This window comes from Balaenoptera borealis, assembly GCF_965194805.1.
Source record: "Balaenoptera borealis genome assembly, chromosome: 18".
In the NCBI taxonomy this organism is placed as follows: Eukaryota; Metazoa; Chordata; class Mammalia; order Artiodactyla; family Balaenopteridae; genus Balaenoptera; species Balaenoptera borealis.
The window spans coordinates 52,767,133-52,789,122 of NC_138877.1; the positions used below are offsets into that span (position 1 = coordinate 52,767,133).

The window sequence follows — 21,990 nt, forward strand, 5'->3', positions numbered from 1 at the left end:
AGGGGATGAGGGGGAGGGATAAATTGGGAGACTGGGATTGATATATACACACCACTGTATATAAAATAGATAACTAATGAGAACCTGCTGTATAGCACAGGGAAGTCTACTCAATACTCTGTAATGGCCTATATGGGAAAAGAATCTAAAAAAAAAGTGTGGATATATGTATATGTATAACGGATTCACTTTGCTGTACACCTGAAACTAACACAATGTTGTAAATCAACTATACTCCAATAAAAATTTTAAAAATAAAGTTATATCAAAACAAGAAAGATACTACCTTTAGAAACTTGTTGCAAAAGCCAAAGGCTGGAAAAGAGAAACTTAATTCTTCCCTTTCTCTTGGTGCTCAAAGCCACTCCATTAGCAAGTCCTGTCAATCTACCTCCAAAGTACGTCTCAGCTCTGCTCTGAGCTCCATCTGTCTGCCACGATCATATTCCAAGACACCATCCTCTCATCCTTGGGCCACTGAATGCCTCTGTGCCTTCATCTGTTCCCTTTCCCGCTCTGTTCTCCTTAGCACAGGGAGACTAATCTTTTAATACATGTGATCACATCACTTTCCTGTTTAAAAAACCTTTCAGTGGATCCCAACTGCAAATCAAGTAGAATCCAAACTCCTCCATGATTGGACCTTGTTACTTCTCCAAACACAACTTTGCTCCTCTCCCCCACCCTGCTTCAGTTCCATGGGTTCCCTTCCCTTTCCTTGTTCCTGTCTGTCTCTTTCTTGGCCCAGAGACTCCCACCCACAGATACCGCCACTTTTTTCTCACTGCTGACCCAGCATTTCTCAGGTCTTGGCTTAAATAACACCTTAGAGAGGCTTTCCTGACAGCCCCATCCAAGCAGGTTTCCTCTTCCCATGTCTCTACATCTGCCACTTGCATTTCTTATATTTTACCATTTGTTTCCTTTGTAGCACTTATTATGTGAAAGTATGCACTTATTTGTTGGTGAATAGACTAACCTCTATAAGGAAAAGCAGCCTGTTTGGTTTGGAAGTGCTTGGCAGATAGTAATGATCCATAATTAATTATCTATGGGATAAAGGCATCAAAGAAACAGAACTCTAGACACAGAGAGGGCCAGGGGACTGTGCCAGCAAATGGGCCCAAAACCTGAGGCCTAGAGGAAGAGGCATATAAGGCAAATAAGACAGTATTTCCTAGTGGAAGGAATATTGGATGGGGAATGAGAGGTCTGATTTCAGGTCTTGGCTCTGCCATGTAATAGCTGCATTAACTGAATAAGTACTTAACCTGCCTATGATTCTTCTACTTTGTTTTTATGAAGGGAATAGTAATGCCTCCTCTACGCATTAATTATTGCAAAGATTATATAAGACTGATGCTCATGAAATTGCCACGCAAAGTTAAGTCATTACTCAGATATGGAGGCAAAGAGCCAGTTATAGGAATTGTTTAAGGCAGGGACTTTGTCACGGCGGCTGACCGAAGGCCGAACACTAGTCCTGGTTATAGGACCAGAGCCTGACTGGCTGCAGGTGTGACTGACCTTGAGTTTCCAGAGCTACTGAATTCAGGATCCTCAGTTTTCAGTGTTGGGGTCAGAATTTGTCTGCAGTTTTGCTGAGGATGAAAGTATCTCTGCGGGTCCCAGGGCTCTGGCTATAGATTTGAGAAGAACTCAGAGGAAGGAATTCCACAGCCATCCTCCTGGTCCCTTTTCTCCCCTCCATATATTCAGGCTCTCCTCTTCTCATGCCTCTTTCACGCTACCAATATCTTCTCTAAAGAAAGGAGTAGAGAGTCGTTCACGATGTAAATAACTGAACAGCTGGAAGCACGTTTACCTTGTAACAGGTGGTCACAGTCTGAACCTAAATAAAAGACTTTGTAAAATTTCAGGCATTGCCCAATGAATCGGAGAGGCATTTGGGAATAATTCGCTTTGTGTGTCTCATCCCTTTAGGTTTGTGCTTGCGGCAGAGGGGGGCGCTCACTGTCTCTTAGAATTTGTGTTCCTTCTTCTAAGGTGTAGACGCCATGGAAGTGGCTTCCCAGTAAGGACTGCATGTGAGAGTCCCTTTGACTCTAGTTCCCTTGCCCACGTGTGATGTGTGTCGCTTCAACGCCAAGGCATCTGATCAGGGCTGTACCTTCTTCATGCTTCCTATCCCTTCCCACTGCTGAATGCAGATGACGAAATTGTTCTAAGGAATGGGAGAAAGGGAGAGCCAGGGCCCGGCAGAGCCTGGGTCCTTGACTCCTTGTGTGATGGAAAGCTCACTGCTGTCCCAGAACACACACCCTGGACTGCTAGATGAGTGAGAAATAAACTTGTGTTGGGTTGAACCATTGAATTTGCACATTTATTTGTTACAACCACCAGTGTGGTAACTGACACAGAAAGTACATCCTGAGATTAAAATTGAAGACAGGAAGCAATTCTGTTTAATATTCAAATTAGAAGGTCTCTAATCATATCATAACTAAACATTTTATGACAAATTATTTACTGCCCAAACGGATGTCAGCACCAGTTATGTAATCAAAAGATCACCGATGGGGGTTAATAACTTCCCAAGATCAAAATACCTATCAGCCTTAGCAGAATAAAATGTGCTAATGTATAAATCAGTTTGGAGACTTTTATTTTTCTCCATCTCCTAAGAAGGTGACCAAACTGCTGAAGTTGAATTACGAAAACCTGTAAAGCAAGTTAAAGGCTGTAATCTTTATATCCATCAGACAATGATGATTTATTTTTATTTTTGACATTGCATCTTCCTGTCCTTTTTTTCTTTGTCTGCCTTATTGTCTCTAATATTACTTTGAGAGTAAGCCAGAAGGTGGTAAAAGCCTATGTTTCTCCAAGTCACGGAAACAGCTGACATCCTGTCTCTATTAATGAGTAATAGACAGGTGGATATTTACCAGTGGCTCCAGCTGAATTATGACAAGACCCGTCATGAGCTAGGCTGGGAGGCTTGTCTACTGGGTGAGTTAGGCTGGTTCAACAGAACAGCTTCTGGGTTTCTCAGCAAGTGGGGACAGGTTTGTACGTTGCTGGCTGTCTCTAAATAGTCCTAACAGTTGTTTTTGTAAAAGGCCTTACAATTATTGTCTCTGCTGATGTTTGTTCTGTAGAAAATCTCTGTTAGGTCTTTTGTAGGTGAAGCTAAACCACGCAGAGTTTCAAAAAAATCACCGAGGATTAACATCAGCATAGAATTCAGTGTTTCTGAGAATTCTGCATGTTACTGAGGCCCCTGGCAAGAAACTGGCTTTTTCCCTTGTAAGCTACACTAATAACGGCAGGGTGAAACAGTGAGTCTTCTTGGTGGCACACAGAAATCATGCAGCTTGTTAAAGTGTTACCTGGGGGCTTCCCTGGTGGTGCAGTGGTTGGGAGTCCGCCTGCCAATGCAGGGACACGGGTTTGAGCCCTGGTCCAGGAAGATGCCACATGCTGCGGAGCAACTAAGCCCATGCGCCACAACTACTGAGCCTGTACTCTAGAGCCTGCGAGCCACAACTACTGAGCCTGTGCACCACAACTACTGAGGCTGCGTGCCTAGAGCCGGTGCCCCGCCACAAGAGAAGCCACTGCAATGAGAAGCCCGCGTGCTGCAATGGAGACCCAGTGCAGCCAAAGATAAATAAATAAATTTTAAAAATGAACCAATATTGATGTTAATATCAGCCGAAGTCCATAATTTATTTAGTTTTTCTTAGTTTTTGCCTAATGTCCTTTTACTGTACCAGGATTCCCTCCAGGATACCATATTGTAGTTAAAACTGCCTATGATTCTAACCACTTCACTACACTGCCTCTGGTCAACATGATCATAATGGTCACAGTCTGAATGACCTCAGAAACTCTGCCATCCTCCAGGGCTTAATTCTTCCTTTATGACACATTGGATTCATTTCCTCCTGTTTTCATCATTCATGAAAGTATGCAGCATAAGGCCTGAGTTTCCAGGTAATTTGTCTACCAGATATGTCCTTTTAGGGCCCAGATAAAGGAATATAAAGAACCCAAAGGCACCAAGTTTCAAGGAAATCTGGATTTGGGGGTAGTTGAATGAGTGATCTCCTGCAGTACAAAACCATGAGCAACCTACTTCTGCAGCGGAAGTGGTGTATACAGTTCCTCTTCGTAAATGAAGATGACAAATTTGACCTTTGTGGCTGCAACTCCACTGTAGGATCTTCCTTGTTGTTTAAGTGGGAAACCCATTTGTTCATTGGGGCTGTGTAAGAGCCTGGAAGAGAGACTTTCTAAGGGAGAGATACCCAGACAATATCTTAAGGAAAAACCTTTCCCTGTGAATGGTGACTAAGGAAGAGTAGACCTGGTCAAAGGCCTGTCATGGTCCTGGCTCTGCCACTCAAAGGCAGTCAGTTCATGTTTCTTTCTGGTCTACACATCTGAAAAAATCATAAGCTGGGCTAAGATGTCATGGGTAAAAACTGAGGTTGAATGTAACCTCACTGGAAGGTTCATATTTCTAGCTACATTTATTGGACACTTAGTGTGACATGGGCCATGCTAAGCAAATTACCTACGTTATCTTACTTGATCCTCATAACTTAATGAAGTTAACCTCATGTGCCCATTGTACAGATGAGGAAATTGAGGCATAGATGGGTGAAACAACTTAAAATCATTGTACTAGTCAGGCTGGTACTCAAAACTAGATATGTGATTGTAAAGTTTCAACAGGTAATTCTTGAGTACCTACTAGCTAAGCACACAGTAGGTACTCATACAATAAAACTTACCTTCTAAGTACTAAATATAGTGCTAGGTACTGGGGATGTTAAGAGGAATAAAAGAAAACTCCAGCCCTTAGGAGGAATGTATCATCTTCCTTGCAGGTCACAACCCTCACCTTTCATGTATCTTTCCACCTACACATTCACCTTCACCTGTGATGACATTCCTTTTTTAAAAAAAATTTTATTTATTTATTTTTAATTTTGGCTGTGTTGGGTCTTCGTTGCTGCGCACGGGTTTCCTCTGGTTGCTGTGAGCGGGGGCTACTCTTCGTTGCAGTGCTCGGGTTTCTCATTGCGGTGGCTTCTCTTGCCGTGGAGCACGGGTTCTAGGCACGCAGGCTTCAGTAGTTGTGGCACGCGGGCTCATTAGTTGTGGCACGCGGGCTCATTAGTTATGGCTCGCGGGCTCTAGGGCACAGGCTCAGTAGTTGTGGTGCACAGGCTTAGGTGCACCGCGGCATGTGGGATCTTCCCGGACCAGGGATGGAACCCTTGTCCCCTGCATTGGCAGGCAGATTCTTAACCGCTGCGCCATCAGGGAAGTCCGACATTCCTTATATACATATTTCACACCCATGTAAATAGATACACACACCTGCTATCTTCTTTCTTTATGGTTTCCATCAATAAGAGAGAGAAAATGTAGTGGATCATGACAAACATGGATAACTTAACACACATGTCACCCAAAGGGACCTCTGATTCATGCTGACCTGTTGGAGCCTCAGTTTCCCTAGCTGTAGAAAGGATAAATTATCTTTGGCAACTATTGTCTAGGGAAACATAGATAGTTTATACTTAGAAGCATCCCTAGGGATGAATATTCATTAAATATTTTGTAGTTTGGAACATTGTAATGTATAAGATTTCTTACTGTGACTTATTACCTAGTTCATTTCCCTGTATCTCATCTCCATTGATATTAGAATATACTTTTCAAATTCGTAAAAACAGGCCTGTGATTTTACACAGTCACAAAAATATAAGCATGCTATCGTTGTTTAAAAATGTGAGCTACTCACTTATCAACTTGGATCAGATCCAATCACTTGATCCATTATGAGCTTTCCTACCTTCTAATCTCATTACTTGGTCCTGGGGTTTTATATCACTCAGAAACCCAGGTATAAGACGCTCTCATTAGACAATTGTGGCTAAAAATATGGTTTGTGTAATCAGACACCCTATGTTTAAACTATAGTTCTACTACATTTGAGCAGTTGATTTGGACACTTTGTTTAATCTCAAATCTCAATTTTCCCATTTATAAAATGAGGGTAATAGTACTACTTTATAGTGCTGTGAAGAAGATAATAAAATGTGCTTATTAGTACCTGCCACAAATAAGTAATAAATATTAGTCATTATTAATGTTATTTAAAATAATATCAAGTTATTAAGGTGTATAATACATACTATAGTTTTATCTTGTATAAATTGATTTTGATCCTCTTGGTCTAATTTTTTTCCCTTTATGATTATTTATTCATTGAAAAATTATTTTATTTCTGCTACAGTGTTCTCGGTGTGCTTGGTGTCATGGAAGAAAAAAAGGAATAAGCTAGTTTCTACCCTGAGCAATTGATAGTTTGCTACAAGATTAGGTAGACACATACTAAACATTTATGTAAAAACAAGACAGTATGTGATCATTAATGTCACTGATCTGCGCTTCTGAAGCTTTAATGTGCATGTGGATCACTTGGGGATCTTGTTAAAAAGCAGCTCCTGACTATATATTACAACAGCTTATAATAACCTATAACAGAAAATAATCCAAAAAAGAATATATATATATATATTATACTTAGAAGCATCCCTAGGGGTGACTATTTGTATATATTATATAATATATAGACATATAGATATTATATATATATATCTGAATCACTTTGCTGTATATGTAAAACTAACAAACATTGTAAATCAACTATATTTCGATAAAAATTAAAAACAAAATAAAATGAATTTTATAAATGTTAAAAAGAAAATGCGGCTCCTGATTTGGCCGGTCTGGGTTGGAGCTGAGAGTCTGCACGTCTAACGAGCCCCCAGGTGATGCTGTCACTGCTGGTCCTGAGAATACACTTTGAGTAGCATAGTCGATGCTGCAGGATTTCCAAAAAGCCAGAGATCAGTGTTGACCCCACCTTGTCCATATATTAACAAAAGAAAGAAAGCAATCGTGTGCTTTTTCTTACATTTATTTATTTATTTATGGCTGCGTTGGGTCTTCGTTGCTGCGCGGGCTTTCTCTAGTTGCGGCGAGCGGGGGCTACTCTTCGCTGTGGTGCGTGGGCTTCTCATTGCGGTGGCTTCTCTTGTTGCAGAGCATGGGCTCTAGGCGTGTGGGCTTCAGTAATTGCGGCGCATGGGCTCAGTAGTTGTGACTCGCGGGCCCTAGAGCGCAGGATCAGTAGTTGTGGTGCACGGGCTTAGTTGCTCTGAGGCATGTGGGATCTTCCTGGATCAGGGCTCCAACCCATGCCCCCTGCATTGGCAGGCGGATTCTTAACCACTGTGCCACCAGCAAAGTCCCAACACGTGCTTTTTCTACATCATTTCATAGGTAGAGATTTCATAGTTTTTCATGACAATGAGAACAATTATTCTCTACCAGAAAGACCAGGGTAGGGTTTTACAACTCATGCACAGCAATCTTGCAAACCATAAAGCACAGAGTAGTCATATTTTTTTGTTTTCCTTCTCTTGGGTTCTAATTTTTCTTTAAATTTCTATACTATTAATTTTATTACACATGCTTTTGGCTGTAAGTCACCTCAAATCTTTACTTGAACGAGGTAACAGTATAAACCAATGCCTTTAATTCCATTGTTTTAGTCTGACAGCACTGGTTTCAAAAATTTGAAGGTTTTTTAACTGAGAGTTAAATCCAAGTGAAATAGACCACATGTTAAATAATTCGACTGATGCAGCATCTTTTATCCATTAAATCAGAGGCTCTTTCTATCTTTCTGTGGAGGGTTGGGGAGAAGGGCTATGTGTGAGGAACATGTGTTAAACACGATCTCTGTATATTTCCATTTAAGTATTATAGAGATCAACTAACAAGCTCTGATATTACTCTTTAGAAATGACAAGTAATAATGAGAACTAGAATCCTGGATGGATGATTCTGCTGAAATATTTCTTTAGGCTCAAGTGTTGGCATGTCAGTGAGGGTTGTCAAGACATTGCTGGGTTCAAAGGAGGGTGACTTGGGTGGATCTCTCTTATTTATTTCACAAACATCTCTGACCTATTCACTTTTATCTAAAGAGTTGCTATTATTTCTGCTTTTGTCCTACTTTACTTTCATCTTACATATCAGGGATTGAAACCCTGGTTCCTCTAATTGTGTCTGACATGAAGCTGTCAATCTTATCTGCGAGGCCTCTATTGAAATGTTCCAGATGTGTGGCAGACTCTAGGCTTGTAGGCGCGAATAGCCCCTGATTCTTAAATGGTCAGTGCATCCTCTCTTGCCCCAGCCTCCAGGACTGTCCACCAAAGTCATGCGTGTAATGGTACTTCAAAGCACCTTTTTTATCCAGCCTTTTATTTTCTTCCTTCAGAAAATGACCAGCATAGTCTGTCATTTTCTCTTATTGGCAGTCTACAAGTCTCCAGTTCCCAAGGGAGCACACAGATCAACCTCTCCCAAAGACTTTACATCTTCAACTCACCAGTCTAAGCTCCTATGAATTGGACTTAGGAGTAAAATTGTAAATATCATTTCCATATTCACATGGGCCCAAAATCAAATACAATTATGTTGAAGGGGCGTGTCATAAACCCTAGATCATCTACACACCCATTTATTGTGTGTAAGTGACCTTCTAAAATTTTAAATCGCCAGAGAGTTCTTGTTAGAGCCATTTACATTTTTTTACAAGTGTTTCTCCTCCAATCTCGACAATGGGCAGATGTATAGACCGAATGATTCATTTTCAGGACATTCGCCTCTAATTGAACTGTGTTCATCTTAGATGCTCAGATCAATGTGGCTTGTCTAAAATCTAGCTGTACCCATTGTTCTTTTGTTGTGAATATGGTAAGCTCAAGATGACATTGTTACTTTCCCACCCCCAATTCCTTTTTAGTTTTATATCACCAACTTATCCTTCCTTGATGGTCACAATTAACTCCAGAATTTGTTACTCCAATCAATATCCTTCCTCTACTTCTGAGTGGTGAAAAGTCAGCAAGATTAGCAAAGATAGTATTGGATATTCTTTATTCAGCCAAATAGCACAACAGCCTTTTGATTAGTTGTGGCTCTTTCTCACTTTTTACCTTGTATTTATACCATTTTAAAAAAAATTTAGTTTTATTTATTTATTTTTGGCTGCATTGGGTCTTCGTTGCTCTGCGTGGGCTTTCTCTAGTTGCGATGAGTGGGGGCTACTCTTCATTGCGGTGCACGGGTTTCTCACTGCAGTGACTTCTCTTGTTGCAGAGCACGGGCTCTAGGCACACGGGCTTCAGTGGTTGTGGCACATGGGCTCAGTAGTTGTGGCACACGGTCTTAGTTGCTCCGCGGCATGTGGGATCTTCCCGGACCAGGGCTGGAACCCGTGTCCCCTGCATTGGCAGGCGGATTCTTAACCACTGCGCCACCAGGGCAGTCCTATTTATACCATTTTTACACATTTTCCATCCGACTGCTTATTCCTGTCTCTTTTACTTGGAGGACATGGATTCAGTCTTGCCCTTCTCAGTGAAGAGAGCAGTGCCTCCCTTTCAGTGGGAGCCTAGCCCATCATCATTGAATGGTTGAAGATCTGTTCTAACAAAAATATGTTTATCTCTTAGTACAAGTTATAAAATAAAATAGCTGTAGATATTTTTCTAAGTTCTGAAAATTATTTTTATTACTATAAAAAGGAATCACATGCATCAGGTGAAGGAGGTAATAGTTAATATGGGCAGACCATGCTTTCTTCCACTTAAATGTAGATATGAATATAAACGTAAAAAGGGGCCTAAGATTCGGGATTTCTAAGAAGCACCAAGGTGACCTGCTGTTTGTATCCTGGGGGCCACATTCTGAGTGGTGAGGCCCTAGGGCCTTAAGCTTTCTCTGTTCTTAAATCACAGCTAATGATCGGCTTTGCCTGGCAGTTACTTTTATCTTAATTGTTTTTCCAACTACCAAGATCTGTTAAAAACACTTCAGATATTACAGGCATTAAAAATGTAGGAAGTAAAAGTTCTCAATAATCTTTCCTCATAGAAACAGCTGCTGTCAACAACTTAATGCATATTCTGCCCAATTATTTTCTCTCTATGTGTGACTATCTTTCAGGAAATGAGCTCATTCAAAACATTCTGTTTTCGCTTTTTCGCCTTCTAGTATATATGGGGTTTCTTTCCCCACATAAAAACATAAAGGGCTATTCTATTTTAAGGGTGGTCCATATATGCCTTAGGTGTTATTTAGAAATACGTATGTTATTAAGAAGATATTTATGTGAACATAGCTTTTGAAATAAAAACAACAGCATGTTTGGCAGAAGTCAATGTTACGTAAATGAACAGATTAAAATAGAAAGAAGTTAGCTTGCCTGTAGATCATGTCGTGGTGACAATTTTTTTTTTTTAATTTTTGTTTATTTATTTATTTATTTTTGGCTGTGTTGGGTCTTCGTTTCTGTGCGAGGGCTTCCCCTAGTTGCGGCAAGCGGGGGCCACTCTTCATCGCGGTGTGCGGGCCTCTCACTATCGTGGCCTCTCTTGTTGCGGAGCACAGGCTCCAGACGCGCAGGCTCAGTAGTTGTGGCTCACGGACCTAGTTGCTCCGCGGCATGTGGGATCTTCCCAGACCAGGGCTCGAACCCGTGTCCCCTGCATTGGCAGGCAGATTCTCAACCGCTGCGCCACCAGGGAAGCCCCGTGATGGCACTTGTAAAGGAATGAGCAGACAGAGAGTCGAATGAGACATTCTGAGGTTAGAAAGAAGACACGATCATTTCCCTCTGTGAAGTGACAGTCTCTGGAGACTTCCATGTTGGCCTGAAGCTGGGGTATTTAAGGACAATGACAATATACGGATATAAAGATACCCTAGGGGTTACCCAAGACCCACCACTCAGGGTCCTGAGATCAGAGGTACCCTAGGAGATGCCTACTGCCCATCACCCCCATGCCGGGGCTGGGGTCACCACAAGCCTTTGGCCTCAGGCGTAGGGTGGGTGAGTGCCACACAGCTCCCTGGCAGCCGATGGTTTTGCAGTGTGTGGCCTAAGCAGTTCCTCTGCCCAAGGCAGTGTGACTCTAGAGGCTGTGTCTTTCTCAGAGGGCCGAGACTAGCCCTTCAAGCGCAGCTGGGAGGCCCACCTTCCCCCGAGGGGGAGACTTCCGGCCCAGGACCCCTGACAGAGGCTGAAATTCTCCACCCAGGGAAGGGTGAGTGTTGGTGCAGAATAGCTGTTTTATACAAACAGTAGGCAGACTACGTACAAGTTACTCTTCAGATGGCAGTTGAGGCCACAGGGCCACCTGTATTAGCTTGAGCTGTACACCTTCGATTCCACACCAGGAATTCATAAATGCAAATAAATACAGTATGTCCTTTCTCCGTCTCTCCCTCAAGAATAAGGATTTCTGGCTGGAAGAGGCTCTAAATTTCAGTCAGGATTGGAATGACCAGCCTGAGAGCTTTGCAAGGAATCTGGCTGAGAATCTTTCCCCAATGAAAAGACACCCTTCAGCCCCGCTGCACCCCTACCCCCTAATTCTGGCTGGAAATCTGATAGATTCAGTTAATCTTCAACAGGCAATTTCAGCCGTTTTAGACCCACTTCTCCAGGGTGATTAATCACCGGGGTGTTTGGCAAGCACTGAGCGGGAGAGGCTTGTGGGGAGGAAAGGGAGCCCAGGCCGCAGCTGGCCCGCCGTCGTTACCGCTCAGGGCCAGCCTCTGTTCACCCTCTGCAAAGCACAGCTGCTCCGTGTCTGTCACAAGCAACGGGATGACATTTCCCACCTGGCAATTACCAGGAGGATGCCTGGTGATGCCTTTTGGAACTGCCGATCTCAAAGGTAACTCTTGGCTCCAGCCGAGTTCAGTGTGTCTGCAGGTTTGGCTTTTTATCTCCATTTTCATACTTGAACTGAAAGGAAGATGTATGTGGAGACTTGTATCTCCCTCCCAACACCTCTCTTCCTTCCCCTCACCTGTCTGCACGGTGAGAACATCACAGAGGCTGGAATCCTCTGCTATATGGAATCCTATATGCCAGGCATGCTGAAGAAGTCTGGTCTGGGGATAAACTAGGACAAAGGTGCCAACAAACATTCATGAGAGAACCAACGTGAGTTATGTGTGAAGGTATTTATAGTTTCATGTTCTGTGGGGAAAAGCATATAAGCCACTATTTTCGGGGACTTCCTTCCTTATAATTTGGTGCTCACCAAAGAGAAGAATTCTGAGAATTCACTGAATTCAGCAATCTAGGAAACACACCCCAGTTGACATATCTCTGTACATTACATATGGCATCAGGATGCCATTTAATAGGTAATTTTTTTTTTTAAATACTAATCTCAAAGGAGAGTCCCTTTATTTATTTATTTATTTTGTAAATTTATTTATTTATTTATTTATTTATTTATTTTTGGCTGTGTTGGGTCTTCGTTTCTGTGCGAGGGCTTTCTCTAGTTGCGGCGAGCGGGGGCCACTCTTCATCGCGGTGCGCGGGCCTCTCACTATCGTGGCCTCTCCCGTTGCGGAGCACAGGCTCCAGACGCGCAGGCTCAGTAATTGTGGCTCACGGGCCCAGTTGCTCCGTGGCATGTGGGATCTTCCCAGACCAGGGCTCGAACCCGTGTCCCCTGCATTGGCAGGCAGACTCTCAACCACTGCGCCACCAGGGAAGCCCTAATAGGTAATTTTTGAAGGGAAATTAATGATAGTCTAGCTGGGTAGCTGTATGGGAGGAATAAGCCTCTAAACATGTCATAAAGAAGTACGTGTATTCCTTCCTTCACTCAGCGATGATTTATGGCAGAGGTGCTATATGCCAGGTCTTGTTGCAGATGCTGAGAACTGGAATGGTACCAGATGGAACTGCGGATGGGAGCGGAATAACACCATTCAGACGGCTTATGAAAGTGAAGTCGAGACACACTTTCATTCTACCTGTCCTTTCCCCACCAGTCCCAGACTCTTAAAATCCCAGACTGTTACGCATGAACTCGTTTCCTCACTTGGCCTATTTTGATGATAAAAGAACCGTTGCCTCTGAGCCATAGACTTAAAAGAATTAAAAAAAAAAAAAAGACATTGAATGTAGGTGGATTAAAGAGCCCTGGCACATGAGTGTCACTGAGCTGGATAGGCAAGGAGAAATTCAGGGCAATGTAGCAGTTTAAAATGGTTAAGAAAATTAAAAATACACGGAAAAGAAGAAGAGAGAAGAAAAACGAAGATTACTTGGTACAGATTTGTTGCTCAAAGAATGTGATGCTTTGACAAGAGTACCAAGACCAAAAGTAGATCGGTGGCTGCCAGGGGCTTGAGGTAGTGGGGAGTGAGGGGTCCTTGTTAAGGGGTTTAGGGATTCTTTTTGGGGTGAAGAAAATGTTCTAAAATTAGTGGTGATGGTTGAACAACGCTGAATGTACTAAAAACCATTGAACTATATTCTCTGAAGGGGTGAAGTTTATGGTATGTGAATTCTATCTCAAAAAAACTGTTATTAAAAAAGAGACACTTGTTTGAGCTTGACTAAGATGAAGCACCATCTTCCTGTGAGGTAGGAACGTAAGCACATGTTCCATCAACTTGACAGTCTTACTTCAGAATCTCTAATAAACTTCATTCTATAGGGGATGATTTTGGAGAATTTTGCCCAAGTATATATTTTAAGGGCTAGACTTTGGTAGCTTAGGAAATGGGAGAGAGAAAGAACATCAATTATTTGAAGCTATTAATATGGTAGAATTGATATTATATATATATTTATGTATGAAAAAGGAATAGGGTTTCCATTGTTGGTGGAAATGTAAATTGGTGCAGCCACTATGGAAAACAGTATGGAGATTCCTCAGAAAACTAAAAATAGAATTACTATGTGATCCAGCAGTCCCACTCCTGGGCATATATCCGGAAGAGACGAAAACTTTAATTTGAAAAGATACATGCACCCCAATGTTCATAGCAGCGCTATTTACGATAGACAAGACATTGAAGCAACCTAAATGTTCATCAACAGATGAATGGGTAAAGAAGATGTGGTACATAGATACAATGGAATATTACTCAGCCATGAAAAAGAACAAAATATTGCCATCTGCAGCAACATGGATAGCCCTAGAGAGTATTATACTAAGTGAAGTAAGTCAGAGAAAGATAAATATCATGTGATATCAATTATATGTGGAATCTAAAAAAAATGATACAAATGAACTTATTTACAAAAGAGAAACGGACTCACAGACACAGAAAACAAATTTATCGCTACCAACAGGGAAAAGGGAGAGAGAGATAAATTAGGAGTAGGTGATTAACAGATACACACTTCTATACATAAAATAAACAACAAGGATTTACTGTATAGCACAGGAAACTATATTCAATATCTTATAATAATCGAAAATGGAAAAGAATCTGAAAAAGAATATATATAATTGAATCACTCTGCTGTACACCTGAAATGAATACAATATTGTGAGTCAACTATACTTCAATAAAAAATGAATAGGAGAAACTGGCCAAAAACTGATAATATGTGGGAAAGCTATAGATCTGTGCTGTCCAAGATGGCAGCCTCCAGTCACACATGGCTATTTAAGTTAGTTACAACTGAATACACTTAAAAGTTTAGTTTCTTAGTCACACTAGCCACATTTCAAGTGCTCCATAGCCACGTGTGACTAGTGGCTATTGTATTGGACGGGGCAGATATAGAATGTTCCATTGGACACCTCTGCTCTAGGTGTCAAGTGGTGTGATGCTATACCTTACAACACCCCAGAGTCTGCCTTCATAGGAGAATATAGAACAATGTCTCTTTAAGGATCTGCGACATAGTCCACTGAAATCCAGGACCATCCCAGTGAAAGTGTGAGTCCTCATTGCATCACTAGAGCTTCAATCCATAGTAAGTTCAGAATTCCTCAGAATTATTAGTTTTGCACCCATGAAACTTAGGTTTTATTTTAAATTCTGCATTAAGTTTCTTCATGGTGTTTCAGATATTTATTTCACTTTTTCTGCCTCTTCTTTTCAGGTACTTAGTTTAAAAATCTGATAAATAGTTGGCAAACACTAGTGGCTGTATTCCAAATATTTGTCCATCAGGACATTAGTTACTGTTGAGTAAATAATTTCTGTCTTTGTTTTCTTTGCCTATGAAATGGAATCTGTACTTTCCTCCATTATGACGTTTATAAAATTAAGATTTGGGGATTAGCTTAATAAGGTACCACAAACAAAAGAACTGTGTAAGGAAAAGTTAGTGTAGTTATTATAAAGTTTCCTTTTAAAATGACTTCTAATGTCAGTTATTCTTATTGACAGGAATGTTGAATAATATCCAAAAACGTACATAAAGAAAAATTCTACAAGCCACCTTTAGGTAAAGCCACCATCAGAGGTAAATGTTGTAAACATTTGCTTGTATTTTTTCATCTTTGCTTTATATACTGTATATTCAGTTTCACAAAATCGGAGGTGTATTGTCTATATCCCTAACTTTCAGTCTCAAGCTTAACCAACTTCGCTGTGTAGCACAGTGGTTAAGAATGTGGATCCTGGAGCCCTTGTGGCCTGCCTACAAGGGCCAGCTCTACAGCTCACTAGCTACCTGCCCTTGGTCAAACCACTTAACCACCCTGAGTTTCAGTTCCTTGATTTGTATGATGCGGATGATAATAGTGCCTACCTCTTAGGGTAGTTGGGGGGTTCACACGAGTTAATGTGAGTAAATCATATTGAATGATGTCTGGCAGATAGCATTTGGTATTATCATTACAAATTTGACCTGTTTCAGCTGCAACTTGCAGAACTGAAGACCTTCCTGAAAACCCCTGTGCACTCAAGTATTCCTGAAGTCTCCAAAGGGGAACCAACCAATCTGTTTGCTGCAGTCTACAAGTAGCATCTACCATATTCTTTCTCTCTCCCTCTGCCTTCCTTTTGTGGATGTCCTCTGCAATTGAAATGGCTCTAGGTATCTCTTTTTTTTTAGCAGTGAGTGCGATCCATCATGAGAATCTGTGTCCATGGCAAAGGTGTTACATTCCAATTCTTTCAAAGCCAGTACTCTTGGAGGGTGCTAGACTATCGCTGGTTTTCATGTAAAAATAGAGAGAAAACCCCCTTCTAATTTTTTTAAAAAATTAATTTTATTGAAGTATAGTTGATTTACAATGTTGTGTTAATTTCTGTTGTACAGCAAAGTGATTCAGTTCTACATACATATACATTCTTTTTCATATTCTTTTCCATTATGGTTTCTCACAGGATATTGAATATAGTTCCCTGTGCTATCCAGTAGGACCTTGTTGTTTACTCATTCTATATATAATAGTTTGCATCTGCTAATCCCAAACTCCCAATCCATCCCTCCCCCCCCCCCAACAAGTCTGTAATCCCTTCTAATTTTGTGTTGTAGATGCTAACGGTACTCCTAAAGGGCCGGCTTTTGTTTTGTTTCTTATTCTGTAGAGTAGATGATTATAAATCCAAAGTTTCTCTCTCTTGCTAATATTAACATTCTCTCAAAGTATAGTTTCTATGAATTATTATTATGAAAGTTCCTTTTCCTACCAAAGGTGTGGAGGGGATGAAACAAAGTGGAGTGGTGAGAGAGGAAAACATTGCCTTATTTTTTACAACTTCTTACCTACACAGAAGTGTAAGCCCCTTGCAAATAGGTACTTTCTCTTAGTCTACTGTGTCCTATAGTATCAATACAATTCTGGACATAAAAACCCATTAGATATATTAAAATGTATTATTTTCAATGTTACAAGAAGAAGAAGAAAGCAAAATGATATTTATTAACGATCTAATATGTGCCTAACACTCTAAATATGTTATCTCATTTAATTTTTATAGTTAATTTCTGGGGGCAGTTATTATTGTCCTCCTCTTACAGATGAAATAACTGAGCCTATGAAAAGTTAAGCACTCTTCTCAGGTCACGCCATGAGTAGGTGACAAAAATCTGGGTTCCACTCCGGGTCTGCTTAATAGACCCCAAGCTCGTTCCTCATACAGCAACGCTCGGTTTTAGGGTAGGTGGAGAGAGGGTTATTCTAAAGTAGAGCACATTGAACAAATGGAAGTCTAGCAATTTACAACAACATAACGTTTTTAGAGAATTAAAATATCAACTCAAGGAATGAACTAATCATTTGGCCATGAGCAAAATCCAATTTTCATTAGTCGAATTTATTCTGAGTTTAGAATAAATTTAGGTTCATCTTTACCAGTCAAAACACCTACTACTTACTAATTCTTAGGGAAAAAGATTTGGTAAAAAATGTCTCATATCTCTTTCGCATCATATAGTTCTCCAAAAGTACATTAGGAAAAGAAGCATATAAATTACGTATACCTTGAAATATGGATTTAAAAATGAAGTCCTTTAATTAAACACTTCAGTTGTAGTCAACCTGTGATCACCATTTTATTTTAGAAGGTTTAAAGAGACTCCCAAATGTAGATTTCCCCACTTTTTCCTTCTGAGACACCTAACAATTGAATAGGATTAGTTGAGTTTCTCTAAGACAGCTTTTCAAACATTCTTTTGAGTTCCTCTCTCTTAGGCTCTTTATTAAGGCTAGTTTAACTTTAGCCAAGTCATGACTTTCTAAGAGACATCATTTTCTCTCCTGCCATCACTGTGGATCACTTAGGAAAAATGTGTTTGAACAAGGAGCCATGCTATCTACCTACTTGGGCATTTGAGCTCCCTCGTTGCTTAAGGACCATTCACATCTGGCTAGGCTTCAGATTCAACAGAGTCTTCATAAAAGCTGAAATTGTAGTGAAATCAATCATAAAAAGATCTGTTTACTTTAGGTCAGATATAGAGGAACTTCTGATATGTAGTCATTAAGGTGAGTGGAAGTAAACATCCTCTTAACTATCCGGGATAAAGAAAGTTCACAACCATTTCTCTTGTTCCTTATCTGTGTTTCAATGAGGTGTCACCAAATGGCAGTGAGTGGAATGTGGCCATTTCCTCTGCTATGTGTTCATGGGCAGATCTGTATCAGTTGGTCTAGTTTTCCTGTTGTTTAACTGTGTGATGAAATAACTAGTGGTAACTTATTTAATCAATACATTCTCTTAATATGCTTTGAGCGTAATGGAAATCAGCTTCATAAAAGTGTTGGGAAGTGATTGCATCTATTCCCCTTCCTTCTCTTACTAGTGACCCTTCAGTCATTAGAGTTCAACTTTCCTGTGAAAATCATGATGTTGAGTTAAGCGTTACACAGAGTAAGAGATGGTCTTACAGGCTTGGTTTATTATATTTCTTATTGGGTACATTTTATTAGGCTTTTCCAAATGCACATTGCGTCTAATTATAAAGTGTTCTATCAGATCTAAATATTTTATGATATTGGTATGGTGCCTTTCACCTTTAAGGAGAAACTATTATGTAACTCCAAAGATTGACACCACCATAACAGATTGACCGGTTTGCAAAACAAGTGGCAACAGCTATAGATACAAGGCACAACACAAAGAATTAAGAACACTACATACAGCAAATCCTATATTTAGACTTGACATAATATAATGACCAGGAAGAAATTTTACACAAGCATTATGAAGGCATGCTTGAACGTTTCTTTGGCATGACATTAATTAGAGAAACTCCTAGCTAGAACATGACTCTTTTTGATGCTAAAGGCATATAGTATGCTGCACATTAACATAAGCATCTGGCTTACAAAAACAAATATGTGGCTACTGAGTACAAAATCTGATGGAAAAATCTTAATGATAACATTCTTTCTCCAGGTAAAATGTGTTGTTAATCAATGTCATTGTTCCAATAAATTCATTTCACTTCATAATTACTTTTATTTACAAAACCTTCTCTAACAACCTTTCTACAGTTTTATTAGATACATTAGAACACACCCTTTGAAAGGCAGTGTGCCAGGAACTGCGGAGAGAGCCCTGTGTTAGATTACAGTTGTATCTCTAGAGGGAGAAAGACAACAATACAATATGATAAACACAAAAATATTTATATTTTGGAGCTATATTCAGAGTGATATGGTGGGAGTATTGAGGAAATATCTAACTCCTATGAGCAAACTAATCTAGGTAGATTTTTCAAAGAACACGTGCTACCCTCCACCCTCACCTGGAATCCACACGTCCTCCCTCTCCCACCCGAGGGTTATGTCAGACTCTTCCAAAGACAGCCTTACCCCATTGGCAAAATATTCTTACATCCCTCCTCACTGCACTAATCAGAATCTTGGAGGTAGTGGCAGAGTAGATTTCAGGCATACTTAAAAGAGGCTTCCAGATCTTTCCTCTTTCTGTATAGATGCTAGGACTTAATTTTGTTTTTCTTTTAAAAATTAATACAGTCTTGGCATCTTGCCACGTGTATCTAGTGGGGTGTTGTGTCCTGGAACAGGGAATGGAGGAGGGAAGAATGTAAGGAGAGTTCAGAGGATCCTCTGGAAATAGTTCCAGACGTTTTCTCTTTTTAATGATTTTTTAATAGAGATCATTAATTTGTCAATGTATTTGGAGAACTCAAGGAAAAAGTCTGAGAAACTTTGCTAAGGACTTCCTCAACTGTTTTTGCCCAGACTTCCTCCAGGCCTCTGTATTGTTTTCACTAATGGTTTGTGGTTAATTCCTAAGAAAGCCAAATATAAATGGACCAAAAGCCAGCAAAACAAGCTTAAGTCCTAAAATTCAACCTAATGGTGTAATGATGATGGTTCTACTTAAGCAAATTCTTACCAAGGACAAAAAATTATTTGTGTTAAGCCAAACCACTTCAACTATCCAAGGAATAGTAGCACAATGGAGGCATTCCCATGGAATATCAACCACACACAGTCACACATTCCCTCCTGACCACAGGAAGTTACTGCAAAGATTTCTAGAGTACTTAATGGAAGATCGTTGTTAGACTAATCTCCTTTACAATTACAACTTCAGTCCAGCAGCTTGATGTAATAGGATTCCTTGAAAAGAACCAATCTGATTGTCCAAAACTTGATACAGAAGGATTTTATAATGTAAATTCCAAATATCATGAAACAATGCCTACCAAATATCCAAGCTCCATTTAAAAATCCTGAGGTGCTCATTTGCTTCTAGAGACATCTTTTTAAAAAGAGCTTTATCAAGGTGTATTGTACAAACAATTTTCACCCATAAATGTTCAACTCAATGACTTGAATTCCCTCACGTCTGTTTGTAGGGAGGACGCACTCCTATTCCCAGTCCTAGGCAATTACTGATCTGCTTTCTGTTTCTCTAAATTTGCCTTTTCTGGACATTATATAAATGGAATCTTACAACGCATTGTCTTGTTTTGTGTGTACCTTCTTTGACATAGTATAATGTTTAAGATTCATCCATGGTATAGCATAAATCCGTAGCTTATTTTTATTGCTTTATAGTTTTCCATGTTATGGAGTTGTGTATGCATGGAATCTCATGTAAGGAATGTACAATATATACATTGTTTTATTGAGGTATAATTGACAGGTAACATTTTGTACATACACTTTCCAATTCTCAGTGTCTCTCTCTTCATGCACAGAAACACTATAGTAGCTTCTTTTTTTTTTAAATTAATTAATTAATTAATTTTTGCCTGCATTGGGTCTTCGTTGTGGTGAGTGGGCTTCTCATTGCGGTGGCTTCTTTTGTTGCAGAGTACGGGCTCTAGGTGCGCGGGCTTCAGTAGTTGTGGCACACGGGCTCAGTAGTTGTGGCTCGCAGGCTCTAGAGCACTGGCTCAGTAGTTGTGGCGCACGGGCTTAGTTGCTCTGTGGCATGTGGGATCTTCCCAGACCAGGGCTCGAACCCGTGTCACCTGAATTGCAGGTGGATTCTTAACCGCTGTGCCACCAGGGAAGCCCTCCTCTCTTTCCTTGACTTGGGATCCTTGAATCCTGGATTAAATGAATCCCATTAAAATCCATGCTAAAATTTTTAACATTTTTTTTTTCCCCCTGGCGAGATGGTCCATAGCTATAAACAGATTCTCTAATGGTCTGTTACCTGAAACAATTTAAGAGCCAGTCTTAGTGTTCTATTTGTTTCCATCCCTGACCCTTTTTCCTTCTCACTCTATCTATTTTCTTTGGAGAACACTTACTTTCATGGCTTCATGACTTTAACTACCAGCAGATAGATTACTTGGAAGATCCCCAATAGAAATTTTATTATCTAAATTATGGGCCATATGAAAGTTTTAAATGTATTTGGAATGATAAGGAAGCCATCCTTTTCTAAGCATGAACAGGGGACATGGAAGTTTGTTTCCCTTTTTACCTTTATCCCTCTACCTTAAACCTTAAAACTTAAACTTTCCCACCTTGAAGGCACAGACAGCCTGGAAATTTGTCTTGCCATTTTCTCTCCATCTATCACCTTTCACCAGTTACGTCTGTCCCACTGAGGCTGAAAACCACTGCACCTTCCTCAGCACTTGCCCACGTGCACATACAGTAAATGACACCAATCTTAAAAGCACAGTTTGGTGTTTGAGTGAGGAGTGAAATCCCCACTTTCAGATTACACATTCATTGGTATACTCTTTTGGATCTACCTACAGCTCTATCATTTTTCTCTATCCACTGAACACTTAACTATGGATATTTTTCTCTAAGGATCCTAGGAAATGGTCTTGTGATATGGCATTAGACAAGGATGCTTTGTTTAGAATTTACTTCCATTCTAAAGATGGAATTACTTCCCTTCCAAAAGAATTTCTTCCATTTGTAAGGCCAGGACCCTTCCTCAGATTGCAAGAGAATGCAACCTTCTGTCCTGTGAATTTTCTGAGAAGCTGGAATACCACAACCACTCAAGCAATCAGTCAACCAAAAAAGCCTCGAATCCTAACAACACTGTGCAGGGGATGTAAGAAAAACATTATGAGGAGAAGAAGCAAAGTCAAAACACCTCTACCATCTAGATACTATTATTGATGTTCATATTAACCTCCAAGTCCTTTTTGTTTTTTGGCAGTTTTTTTTTTTAATTGAAGTATAGTTG

At 40.2% G+C, this 21,990-nt stretch overlaps 1 protein-coding gene and 1 long non-coding RNA gene across 8 annotated transcripts in view; both read left to right on the plus strand.

Moving 5' to 3' along the window:
• Positions 1-21,990, plus strand: part of LOC309615920 (uncharacterized protein) — a 402,693-nt gene that overhangs the window by 65,596 nt on the left and 315,107 nt on the right. The gene's annotated exons all lie outside the window — the stretch shown is intronic.
• On the plus strand, positions 10,874-20,552 carry LOC309615954. Its single transcript, XR_014237172.1, has 2 exons — positions 10,874-12,282; positions 12,650-20,552. It is a non-coding gene; the product is annotated as an uncharacterized lncRNA (long non-coding RNA).